The 13,694-nt window shown below is 45.0% G+C and overlaps 1 pseudogene across 1 annotated transcript; it reads left to right on the plus strand.

Annotated features, from left to right (window-relative positions):
* The first annotated feature begins 8,240 nt into the window (after positions 1–8,240).
* On the plus strand, positions 8,241–9,525 carry LOC307181119 (protein-L-isoaspartate O-methyltransferase domain-containing protein 2-like; annotated as a pseudogene). Its single transcript has one exon. The product of its transcript is annotated as a protein-L-isoaspartate O-methyltransferase domain-containing protein 2-like (transcript).
* Positions 9,526–13,694: the final 4,169 nt, after the last annotated feature.

Raw genomic sequence — 13,694 nt, forward strand, 5'->3', positions numbered from 1 at the left:
ATGCTTGCTTAAGGGTAAAGGTGAGTTGGGGTGCTGCATAAAACCAGAGATTGAAATGAGCACAGATAAAGTTCCTTAAGTCAAATATGGAATAGACAAGAGCTACTCCTTGCTCAACGAAATGGACTCAACACCGCATATTAAACGCCTAAGAATGTACCTGACTAGTAAGTATCTTAAAACCTATGGATTGCTATGTCTCCGAAAGAGAATCAAGCATGTGTACAGGGGCATAAACGCAGCAGTGATAGGATTGGAGAGGTTCGGTGAGCAAATGAAGACCCTTTGAAGTCATATTGCATGGTACCCATTACACGGGTTTCAACTACCCAGGTTTTAGGTATTCTTCCTTCAGCTAAAACATGCATGTGGAACCCAGAGTATGATCAACCATGTGATCGGGAGACGTGTTCAAATATGTTTCAGTTTTCGTACCCTGGTACTCGGGTGCAACATTCCAGACGCTTTACTAACACTCTCCCGACTTGGAGAGTCAGTGTCTTTAACCTCCTGTTTGGCCCAGTTTGCAATTTCTGCGGAAGATGAACAGGAATAGCGAGAACCAATGAGAGGCTAGCTGGAGGTGTCTGGACGGGCAAATTTAACTCTCATTTCCCACCAGGAAGAGGAATTAACCAAAGGCTCAACATGCCGGGCCGGAACCAGATTAGGGCCTGAAGCCATCCTGCGGTGTTGCGGCCAGGGCACAAGAAAGCGAGTTGAAGAAAGGAGCTCAGGGGCACTGTAATTCACAAACCTGCAGAGTTATAAATGACAGCTATCGTCCAAAAATAGACTGAAGTAAGGCTGCCAAGAGGACTTGAAAGCGGGGCAGAATTGCAGGAAACCGATTTCAGGAGGTTGACTGGAATTGCATTGAAAGCATAGGAAAAGAGGCAGAACGTCCACAATGATGCACTTGGCCAAAAAGGGCGTATGCGTTTTTTCCTGAATATATTCAGGAAAAAACGCATACGCCCTTTTTGGCCAACCAAGCAAGCTTGCAAAGGAAATCTGCACTACAATGAAGTCTCACTTCCCCCTGGTCAAAAGGGCCATCTGAAAAAAGTGTAAAATCCAGAAAGGCAGGACAGGCCATGGAGAACTGGGAGCCTTGTTATGCTGATGGGCGGAATGTAAATTGCCAACAGACACTCGGGAGAAGTTTATGGTGTTTCCTGAAACATCTAAAAAACAAAGCAACAGAGCCTAGGGCACTGCCACTTATGGTCCTATAGCTTAGGGAAATTAAAATCAAAAAGACACAGCCACCCCAAAGTTTGGGACGCCTCTGTTTACAAGAACCTCGTTTACAGTACAAGTTCAACATCGCAGAAAGTGAAAAATGGATAAAGAAGTTGTGGTATTTACTTACAAAGCAATATCACTCAGCAATGAAATCTATGTCATCAGGCCCTTAGCATAACAATGAGTGGATTCAGGTATGATGATTCTAACTGAAATAAGTCACACAGAAAAAGAAACATCATAAGTTATCAGTAATACACGGAATGTAAACTTGGCTACACAGGAACTGAATTACAGAACAGAACAGGGTCTCAAATTTAGAAAACCAACTTATGCTTGCTTAAGGGGAAAGGTGAGTTGGGGTGCTGCATAAAACCAGAGATTGAAATGAGCACAGATAAAGTTCCTTAAGCCAAATATGGAATAGACAAGATCTACTCCTTGCTCAACGAAATGGACTCAACACCGCATATTAAACGCCTAAGAATGTACCTGACTAGTAAGTATCTTAAAACCTATAGATTGCTATGTCTCCGAAAGAGAATCAAGCATGTGTACAGGGGCATAAACGCAGCAGTGATAGGATTGGAGAGGTTCAGTGAGCAAATGAAGACCCTTTGAAGTCATATTGCATGGTACCCATTCCACGGGTTTCAACTACCCAGATTTTAGGTATTTTTCCTTCAGCGAAAACATGCATGTGGAACCCAGAGTATGATCAACCATGTGATCGGGAGACGTGTTCAAATATGTCTCAGTTTTCCTCCCCTGGTACTCGGGTGCAACATTCCAGACGCTTTACTAACACTCTCCCCACTTGGAGAGTCAGCGCCTTTAATCTCCTGTTTGGCCCAGTTTGCAATTTCTGCGGAAGATGAACAGGAATAGTGAGAACCAATGAGAGGCTAGCTGGAGGTGTCTGGACGGGCAAATTTAACTCTCATTTCCCACCAGGAAGAGGAAATAACCAAAGGCTCAGCGTGCCGTACCGGAACCAGATTAGGGCCTGAAGCCATCCTGCGGTGTTGCGGCCAGGTCACAAGAAAGCGAGTTGAAGAAAGGAGCTCAGGGGCACTGTAATTCACAAACCTGCAGAGTTATAAATGACAGTTATCGTCCAAAAATAGACTGAAGTAAGCCTGCCAAGAGGACTTGAAAGCGGGGCAGAATTGCAGGAAGCCGATTTCAGGAGGTAGACTGAAATTGCATTGAAAGCATAGGAAAAGAGGCAGAACGTCCACAATGATGCACTTGGCCAAAAAGGGCGTATGCGTTTTTTCCTGAATATATTCAGGAAAAAACGCATACGCCCTTTTTGGCCAACCAAGCAAGCTTGCAAAGGAAATCTGCACTACAATGAAGTCTCACTTCCCCCCGGTCAAAAGGGCCATCTGAAAAAAGTGTAAAATCCAGAAAGGCAGGACAGGCCATGGAGAACTGGGAGCCTTGTTATGCTGATGGGCGGGATGTAAATTGCCAACAACCACTCGGGAGAAGTGTATGGTGTTTCCTGAAACATCTAAAAAACAAAGCAACAGAGCCTAGGGCACTGCCACTTATGGTCCTAAGGCTTAGGGAATTTAAAATCAAAAAGACACAGCCACCCCAAAGTTTGGAACGGCTCTGTTTACAAGAACCTCGTTTACAGTACAAGTTCAACATCGCAGAAAGTGAAAAATGGATAAAGAAGTTGTGGTATTTACTTACAAAGCAATATCACTCAGCAAGGAAATCTGTGTCATCAGGCCCTTAGCAGCACAATGAGTGGATTCAGGTATGATGATTCTAACTGAAGTAAGTCACACAGAAAAAGAAACATCATAAGATATCAGTAATACACGGAATGTAAACTTGGCTACACAGGAACTGAATTACAGAACAGAACAGGGTCTCAAATTTAGAAAACCAACTTATGCTTGCTTAAGGGGAAAGGTGAGTTGGGGTGCTGCATAAAACCAGAGATTGAAATGAGCACAGATAAAGTTCCTTAAGCCAAATATGGAATAGACAAGAGCTACTCCTTGCTCAACGAAATGGACTCAACACCGCATATTAAACGCCTAAGAATGTACCTGACTAGTAAGTATCTTAAAACCTAGGGATTGCTATGTCTCCGAAAGAGAATCAAGCATGTGTACAGGGGCATAAACGCAGCAGTGATAGGATTGGAGAGGTTCGGTGAGCAAATGAAGACCCTTTGAAGTCATATTGCATGGTACCCATTCCACGGGTTTCAACTACCCAGGTTTTAGGTATTCTTCCTTCAGCTAAAACATGCATGTGGAACCCAGAGTATGATCAACCATGTGATCGGGAGACGTGTTCAAATATGTCTCAGTTTTCCTCCCCTGGTACTCGGGTGCAACATTCCAGACGCTTTACTAACACTCTCCCCACTTGGAGAGTCAGTCCCTTTAACCTCCTGTTTGGCCCAGTTTGCAATTTCTGCGGAAGATGAACAGGAATAGCGAGAACCAATGAGAGACTAGCTGGAGGTGTCTGGACGGGCAAATTTAACTCTCATTTCCCACCAGGAAGAGGAAATAACCAAAGGCTCAGCGTGCCGTGCCGGAACCAGATTAGGGCCTGAAGCCATCCTGCGGTGTTGCGGCCAGGTCACAAGAAAGCGAGTTGAAGAAAGGAGCTCAGGGGCACTGTAATTCACAAAGCTGCAGAGTTATAAATGACAGCTATCGTCCAAAAATAGACTGAAGTAAGGCTGCCAAGAGGACTTGAAAGCGGGGCAGAATTGCAGGAAACCGATTTCAGGAGGTAGACTGGAATTGCATTGAAAGCATAGGAAAAGAGGCAGAACGTCCACAATGATGCACTTGGCCAAAAAGGGCGTATGCGTTTTTTCCTGAATATATTCAGGAAAAAACGCATACGCCCTTTTTGGCCAACCAAGCAAGCTTGCAAAGGAAATCTGCACTACAATGAACTCTCACTTCCCCCCGGTCAAAAGGGCCCTCTGAAAAAAGTGTAAAATCCAGAAAGGCAGGACAGGCCATGGAGAACTGGGAGCCTTGTTATGCTGATGGGCGGGTTGTAAATTGCCAACAACCACTCGGGAGAAGTGTATGGTGTTTCCTGAAACATCTAAAAAACAAAGCAACAGAGCCTAGGGCACTTCCACTTATGGTCCTATAGCTTAGGGAATTCAAAATCAAAAAGACACAGCCACCCCAAAGTTTGGAACGGCTCTGTTTACAAGAACCTCGTTTACAGTACAAGTTCAACATCGCAGAAAGTGAAAAATGGATAAAGAAGTTGTGGTATTTACTTACAAAGCAATATCACTCAGCAATGAAATCTGTGTCATCAGGCCCTTAGCAGCACAATGAATGGATTCAGGTATGATGATTCTAACTGAAATAAGTCACACAGAAAAGAAACATCATAAGATATCAGTAATACACGGAATGTAAACTTGGCTACACAGGAACTGAATTACAGAACAGAACAGGGTCTCAAATTTAGAAAACCAACTTATGCTTGCTTAAGGGGAAAGGTGAGTTGGGGTGCTGCATAAAACCAGAGATTGAAATGAGCACAGATAAAGTTCCTTAAGCCAAATATGAAATAGACAAGAGCTACTCCTTGCTCAACGAAATGGACTCAACACCGCATATTAAACGCCTAAGAATGTACCTGACTAGTAAGTATCTTAAAACCTATGGATTGCTATGTCTCCGAAAGAGAATCAAGCATGTGTACAGCGGCATACGCAGCTGTGATAGGATTGGAGAGGTTCGGTGAGCAAATAAAGTCCCTTTTAAGTCATACTGCATGGTACCCATTCCACGGGTTTCAACTACCCAGGTTTAAGGTATTCTTCCTTCAGCTAATACATGCATGTGGAACCTAGAGTATGATCAACCATGTGATCGGGAGATGTGTTCAAATATGTCTCAGTTTTCATACCCTGGTACTCGGGTGCAACATTCCAGATGCTTTACTAACACTCTCCCGACTTGGAGAGTCAGTCCCTTTAACCTCCTGTTTGGCCCAGTTTGCAATTTCTGCGGAAGATGAACAGGAATAGCGAGAACCAATGAGAGGCTAGCTGGAGGTGTCTGGACGGGCAAATTTAACTCTCATTTCCCACCAGGAAGAGGAATTAACCAAAGGCTCACCATGCTGGGCCGGAACCAGATTAGGGCCTGAAGCCATCCTGCGGTGTTGCGGCCAGGGCACAAGAAAGCGAGTTGAAGAAAGGAACTCAGGGGCACTGTAATTCACAAACCTGCAGAGTTATAAATGACAGCTATCGTCCAAAAATAGACTGAAGTAAGGCTGCCAAGAGGACTTGAAAGCGGGGCAGAATTGCAGGAAACCGATTTCAGGAGGTTGACTGGAATTGCATTGAAAGCATAGGAAAAGAGGCAGAACGTCCACAATGATGCACTTGGCCAAAAAGGGCGTATGCGTTTTTTCCTGAATATATTCAGGAAAAAACGCATACGCCCTTTTTGGCCAACCAAGCAAGCTTGCAAAGGAAATCTGCACTACAATGAAGTCTCACTTCCCCCTGGTCAAAAGGGCCATCTGAAAAAAGTGTAAAATCCAGAAAGGCAGGACAGGCCATGGAGAACTGGGAGCCTTGTTATGCTGATGGGCGGGATGTAAATTGCCAACAGACACTCAGGAGAAGTTTATGGTGTTTCCTGAAACATCTAAAAAACAAAGCAACAGAGCCTAGGGCACTGCCACTTATGGTCCTATAGCTTAGGGAAATTAAAATCAAAAAGACACAGCCACCCCAAAGTTTGGGACGCCTCTGTTTACAAGAACCTCGTTTACAGTACAAGTTCAACATCGCAGAAAGTGAAAAATGGATAAAGAAGTTGTGGTATTTACTTACAAAGCAATATCACTCAGCAATGAAATCTATGTCATCAGGCCCTTAGCAGCACAATGAGTGGATTCAGGTATGATGATTCTAACTGAAATAAGTCACACAGAAAAAGAAACATCGTAAGTTATCAGTAATACACGGAATGGAACCTTGGCTACACAGGAACTGAATTACAGAACAGAACAGGGTCTCAAATTTAGAAAACCAACTTATTCTTGCTTAAGGGGAAAGGTGAGTTGGGGTGCTGCATAAAACCAGAGATTGAAATGAGCACAGATAAAGTTCCTTAAGCCAAATATGGAATAGACAAGAGCTACTCCTTGCTCAACGAAATGGACTCAACACCGCATATTAAACGCCTAAGAATGTACCTGACTAGTAAGTATCGTAAAACCTATGGATTGCTATGTCTCCAAAAGAGAATCAAGCATGTGTACAGGGGCATAAACGCAGCAGTGATAGGATTGGAGAGGTTCGGTGAGCAAATGAAGACCCTTTGAAGTCATATTGCATGGTACCCATTACACGGGTCTCAACTCTCCAGGTTTAAGGTATTCTTCCTTCAGCTAAAACATGCATGTGGAACCCAAGTATGATCAACCATGTGAACGGGAGACGTGTTCAAATATGTCTCAGTTTTCCTCCCCTCGTACTCGGGTGCAACATTCCAGACGCTTTACTAACACTCTCCCCACTTGGAGAGTCAGTCCCTTTAACCTCCTGTTTGGCCCAGTTTGCAATTTCTGCGGAAGATGAACAGGAATAGCGAGAACCAATGAGAGGCTAGCTGGAGGTGTCTGGACGGGCCAATTGAACTCTCATTTCCCACCAGGAAGAGGAATTAACCAAAGGCTCAGTGTGCCGTGCCGAAACCAGATTAGGGCCTGAAGCCATCCTGCGGTGTTGCGGCCATGTCACAAGAAAGCGAGTTGAAGAAAGGAGCTCAGGGGCACTGCAATTCACAAAGCTGCAGAGTTATAAATGACAGCTATCGTCCAAAAATAGACTGAAGTAAGGCTGCCAAGAGGACTTGAAAGCGGGGCAGAATTGCAGGAAACCGATTTCAGGAGGTAGACTGGAATTGCATTGAAAGCATAGGAAAAGAGGCAGAACGTCCACAATGATGCACTTGGCCAAAAAGGGCGTATGCGTTTTTTCCTGAATATATTCAGGAAAAAACGCATACGCCCTTTTTGGCCAACCAAGCAAGCTTGCAAAGGAAATCTGCACTACAATGAAGTCTCACTTCCCCCCGGTCAAAAGGGCCATCTGAAAAAAGTGTAAAATCCAGAAAGGCAGGACAGGCCATGGAGAACTGGGAGCCTTGTTATGCTGAAGGGCGGGATGTAAATTGCCAACAACCACTCGGGAGAAGTGTATGGTGTTTCCTGAAACATCTAAAAAACAAAGCAACAGAGCCTAGGGCACTTCCACTTATGGTCTTATAGCTTAGGGAATTTAAAATCAAAAAGACACAGCCACCCCAAAGTTTGGAACGGCTCTGTTTACAAGAACCTCGTTTACAGTACAAGTTCAACATCGCAGAAAGTGCAAAATGGATAAAAAAGTTGTGGTATTTACTTACAAAGCAATATCACTCAGCAATGAAATCTGTGTCATCAGGCCCTTAGCAGCACAATGAGTGGATTCAGGTATGATGATTCTAACTGAAATAAGTCACACAGAAAAAGAAACATCATAAGATATCAGTAGGGCGGAGGTCGGGGCTGCGTAGTGGGAGGCGGACTGGCGAGGGGTGCCGGAAGAGCTGCAGGTGCGGCCCAGCGGCCGATTCCGCGGGCCCGCCGAGCCAGGAGGTACTGAGCCGCCGCCGCCGCCGCCGCCGCCCTCGGCCCGGCCTGCAGCGGGGTATGGGGGCAGTGCGGCCCCTCGGCCCCCTCCCCCTCTCTCCCTCCTCTCCACCCCTCCCCTTCCCATGGTCCTGGGCTCCCGGACCCTCCCCCAGGGCCGCATTCTCCTCTCCCCGTCTTCCTGTCCTCTTCCGCTGTCCTCTCGTTCCCCACCCCCTAGCATAAACACCCCTCCGCGTCCCAGGCGTCTCCCGTCGCCCCTCCCCCCTCCCCGGGGGTCCGCCCTCCAGCGTTCCGGGGGTTCCCAAGGTCTCTCCAGCGGCAGCTTTCTGTAAGCGCGGTCCCGAAGATGGGAGGCGCGGTGAGTGCTGGTGAAGACAACGACGAGCTGATAGACCATCTGAAGGCGGCGCAGTACATCCGCTCCGAGCTGGTGGAGCAGGCCTTCCGAGCTGTTGACCGCGCCGACTATTACCTCGAGGAGTTTAAGGAGAACGCATACAAGGACCTGGCGTGGAAGCACGGGAACATCCACCTCTCTGCTCCGTGCATCTATTCGGAGGTGATGGAGGCCCTGGACCTGCAGCCTGGCCTTTCCTTCCTGAACCTGGGCAGCGGCACCGGCTACCTCAGCTCCATGGTGGGGCTCATCCTCGGTCCTTTTGGTGTGAACCACGGGGTGGAACTCCATTCAGATGTGACAGAGTATGCGAAGCAGAAGCTGGACTTTTTCATCAGGACGAGTGACAGCTTCGACAAGTTTGACTTCTGCGAGCCCTCCTTCGTCACCGGCAATTGCCTGGAGATCTCTCCAGGCTGCTCTCAGTGTGACCGGGTGTACTGCGGGGCAGGCGTGCAGAAGCAGCACGAGGGGTACATGAAGAGCCTCCTCAAAGTCGGGGGCGTCCTGGTCATGCCGCTGGAAGAGAAGTTGACTAAGATAACTCGGACGGGTCCTTCCGCCTGGGAAACCAAAAAGATTCTGGCTGTGTCTTTTGCTCCACTCGTCCAGCCCTGCCAGTCGGAGTCAGGAGAATCACGACTTGTCCACACCCCTGGCGGTTCGCAGCCTCCAGGACCTGGCGCGCATTGCCATCCGGGGCACCATTAAGAAGGTCATCCACCAGGAAGCTGTGAACAAAAATGGGAACGGACTGAAGAACACTCCCAGGTTTAAACGGAGGAGAGTTCGCCGCCACCGAATGGAAACGATTGTCTTTTTGGACAAAGAGGTGTTTGCCAGTCGGCTCTCCAACCCCTCTGATGACACCAGCTGCGGAGACCTGGAAGACGAGCGGCAAGAAGAAGAGGTGACAACCCCGCCGGACACCAAGCCCGAGCCCCCGGTGAACTTCCTGCGTGAGAAGGTCCTGAGCCTCCCTCTGCCAGATCCCCTGAAGTACTACCTGCTTTATTACAGAGAAAAGTAAGTCTGTGGTCCAGGGGAGGAGGCCAAGCCTTCCTGGAGGGCTGCCCGCAGCAGGTGCACTGGAGGAGGAAGGGGCTCCCGCTCTGCATCTCGTCTTCTCGTCTGTCCTTGACTGTCCTGTAGAGTTTTCATCCAGTCATCTGATTTCTGTAAACATAGTCTGACAAACATAAGGTGCAAGGGGGAATGTCTCAAAAGGGCGAGAGTCTCCTGGAGGAGGGGTTGACTTCACACTCTCAGGAAATGCTGAGGTCTACACGTGGAGGTGGCCTGGAGACCGTTTCTTACACAAGGTACACGTGTCTGCATCAGAAAGGAAAACTGAAGTTGAAATTAATCTGTGTTTCTTATAAAAGGTGAGACAAAAAGCACAAGTTGCTAAGTGTATGAAATCTTTTCTGAGTGGGACACGCCTATGTGCAAGTTTGAATTTTACGGAATCAACCTCTTAATTACTGGCACCGAGTAATTAAAGATTTATTAAAAGATTAATTTAAAAGATTTAACTAAATGTTTTAGTTATTTGGAACGTGGATACTTGATTGAAAAGCCCTCTCTTATTTTAAGTAAATTAATTACATCTTACATGAGTTGTCAATTGTAATTTTAAAAAACAAAAATTGTGATGGGGAGAGGAATGAACGTATCAGATTGCCAGGTGTCTTTGTGGAATTGCAAAAGAATTCCAAGGCATTTTTTTCTGACACCTTTTGTTACCTTTAAAGTAACCAACATTGAGTAATCCCGTCAAAGAAAGTCCTGAAGAATGAAACAAGTGTTGTGTGTAAGTAATGAGCTGCATTACTTTTGCCCCAGAGACAGAGAGTACTGTTGACTCAACTTTAAATACAGTCAACGGTGTCTAAGGCTCAGTCCTCAGAGCAGGTGGGAAGTACTGGCTGCAGGAAATGGATTGGGGACGGTGTAGACGGCCTGTGGGTTGGTGTTTTGTTTTTTTTTTCAGTTGGCTATTGTTCTGTAATCACATAACAGTACTGATTCATAGATTTTATCTTTTATAATTCTGGAGAAAAATATTTGTTAGTTTTGTAATTTTTCCTAAGAACAAACGCGTGTTTGGTACATTGCATTAGAACAGTTTCACTCAAGTTTGACTTGTGGAATCCATCTTCTCCAGCGCTGTGTGTTGAGAGCTTCCTGTCTTATTAAGTCGTGGGTCTAGAAGAAGAGGCCGTCCTTTTAGTTAGGTGGCAGGATGTTTACAAGTGACACTGCTTCTTCCAAAACATTGGTTCTTTTCAGACTTTTCAGTTTTAACCAAAGTTAAACCCCAAATCAGAGTCATCCAGATTTTATGATTCATTTGATCTCTCAGCCTCTCAGGAGTTGCTGGATTTCAGTGTCTTTGTGGTTTTACCAGCTTCGCGGAGTTCTGGTTATTTTGTTTTGCCATTTATGCTTTTTTAAAGTAACTGAGTCATTTTATCACAGAAAACTGCGTGCACACATAGCTGGGAAAGCGGGTGTATTGCCCTAAATGGGTACCGTTAAGCTGTTGTAAAGAAGGGTTTCTTCATAGTCGTGTTTACCTGCCTTTAACTGAACGTCAAGCCTCATTGTCTCAGAGAGAAAAGCATGAGTCACGTTTACTTGCTAAGACTTCGGTTTGCAGATCTTGTTGACGTCATTCTAATTGATTTGTAGAGACCTCTGCAACACGTGGACGTTTTTGGACATGATATCTGAAATATTTTATATTAGGTGGCTTGACTAAATGTTTTTCTGTAATTGTATATGGATTTCCTTTTTTTTCAACCACATTTGCCTTTATGCTAGATTGTAGAAAGTCTTTGCGAGGCATAAGACATGTTTTCCCCTATGTATGTTAAACCTTTCCTAACATTTTGTATTTACATGTTGGTTTGTGACTTTTAAACCAGAATTTGGTTACAAGATATATATATATAGATATTGAATATAATATATGTGAAATAATTTGGTATTGATCTATCTAATAAACATAAAGGAGAATCATCAGTGAGTTTCCCTGTGTGTCAGCACCTTTCTCCGGAGTCAGTATGAGACACTACTTTCTGTTTTCAGACAGATGACTTATATATATAGTCTGTGTTGTCTGCAAGCTCTGTATTGTAAACCACATTCTAGACAATGGCTGACTTTTGTGTTTCGATTAGTCTGTATTTTTATATGTGACTTTCGTCTTCCAAGTAGTGCAGCCATAGACATGTGCAAAACAAGCAACAAATGTATAATATTAAGCACATAAGACAGAAGCCAGCTGCGTATTTAAAAGTATTTTAGCCCATCTGGAACTTTCAGGGGATTAAGGCGAGAAATATGAAACAAAGGTTTTGATGAACTGATACACAAGCGATACCAATAAAGGTAGTTACGGCAAAAAAAAAAAAAAGATATCAGTAATACACGGAATGTAAACTTGGCTACACAGGAACTGAATTACAGAACAGAACAGGGTCTCAAATTTAGAAAACCAACTTATGCTTGCTTAAGGGGAAAGGTGAGTTGGGGTGCTGCATAAAACCAGATTGAAATGAGCACAGATAAAGTTCCTTAAGCCAAATATGGAATAGACAAGAGCTACTCCTTGCTCAACGAAATGGACTCAACACCCCATATTAAACGCCTAAGAATGTACCTGACTAGTAAGTATCTTAAAACCTATGGATTGCTATGTCTCCGAAAGAGAATCAAGCATGTGTACAGGGGCATAAACGCAGCAGTGATAGGATTGGAGAGGTTCGGTGAGCAAATGAAGACCCTTTGAAGTCATATTGCATGGTACCCATTCCACGGGTTTCAACTACCCAGGTTTAAGGTATTCTTCCTTCAGCTAAAACATGCATGTGGAACCTAGAGTATGATCAACCATGTGATCGGGAGACGTGTTCAAATATGTCTCAGTTTTCGTACCCTGGTACTCGGGTGCAACATTCCAGACGCTTTACTAACACTCTCCCGACTTGGAGAGTCAGTCCCTTTAACCTCCTGTTTGGCCCAGTTTGCAATTTCTGCGGAAGATGAACAGGAATAGCGAGAACCAATGAGAGACTAGCTGGAGGTGTCTGGACGGGCAAATTTAACTCTCATTTCCCACCAGGAAGAGGAATTAACCAAAGGCTCAGCGTGCCGTGCCGGAACCAGATTAGGGCCTGAAGCCATCCTGCGGTGTTTCGGCCAGCTCACAAGAAAGCGAGTTGAAGAAAGGAGCTCAGGGGCACTGTAATTCACAAACCTGCAGAGTTATAAATGACAGCTATCGTCCAAAAATAGACTGAAGTAAGGCTGCCAAGAGGACTTGAAAGCGGGGCAGAATTGCAGGAAACCGATTTCAGGAGGTAGACTGGAATTGCATTGAAAGCATAGGAAAAGAGGCAGAACGTCCACAATGATGCACTTGGCCAAAGAGGGCGTATGCGTTTTTTCCTGAATATATTCAGGAAAAAACGCATACGCCCTTTTTGGCCAACCAAGCAAGCTTGCAAAGGAAATCTGCACTACAATGAAGTCTCACTTCCCCCCGGTCAAAAGGGCCATCTGAAAAAAGTGTAAAATCCAGAAAGGCAGGACAGGCCATGGAGAACTGGGAGCCTTGTTATGCTGATGGGCGGGATGTAAATTGCCAACAACCACTCGGGAGAAGTGTATGGTGTTTCCTGAAACATCTAAAAAACAAAGCAACAGAGCCTAGGGCACTTCCACTTATGGTCCTGTAGCTTAGGGAATTTAAAATCAAAAAGACACAGCCACCCCAAAGTTTGGAACGGCTCTGTTTACAAGAACCTCGTTTACAGTACAAGTTCAACATCGCAGAAAGTGAAAAATGGATAAAAAAGTTGTGGTATTTACTTACAAAGCAATATCACTCAGCAATGAAATCTGTGTCATCAGGCCCTTAGCAGCACAATGAGTGGATTCAGGTATGATGATTCTAACTGAAATAAGTCACACAGAAAAAGAAACATCATAAGATATCAGTAATACACGGAATGTAAACTTGGCTACACAGGAACTGAATTACAGAACAGAACAGGGTCTCAAATTTAGAAAACCAACTTATGCTTGCTTAAGGGTAAAGGTGAGTTGGGGTGCTGCATAAAACCAGAGATTGAAATGAGCACAGATAAAGTTCCTTAAGCCAAATATGGAATAGACAAGAGCTACTCCTTGCTCAACGAAATGGACTCAACACCCCATATTAAACGCCTAAGAATGTTCCTGACTAGTAAGTATCTTAAAACCTATGGATTGCTATGTCTCCGAAAGAGAATCAAGCATGTGTACAGGGGCATAAACGCAGCAGTGATAGGATTGGAGAGGTTCGTGAGCAAATGAAGACCCTTTGAAG

This window comes from Stenella coeruleoalba (genome assembly GCF_951394435.1).
Source record: "Stenella coeruleoalba genome assembly, contig: scaffold_156, whole genome shotgun sequence".
NCBI lineage: Eukaryota > Metazoa > Chordata > Mammalia > Artiodactyla > Delphinidae > Stenella > Stenella coeruleoalba.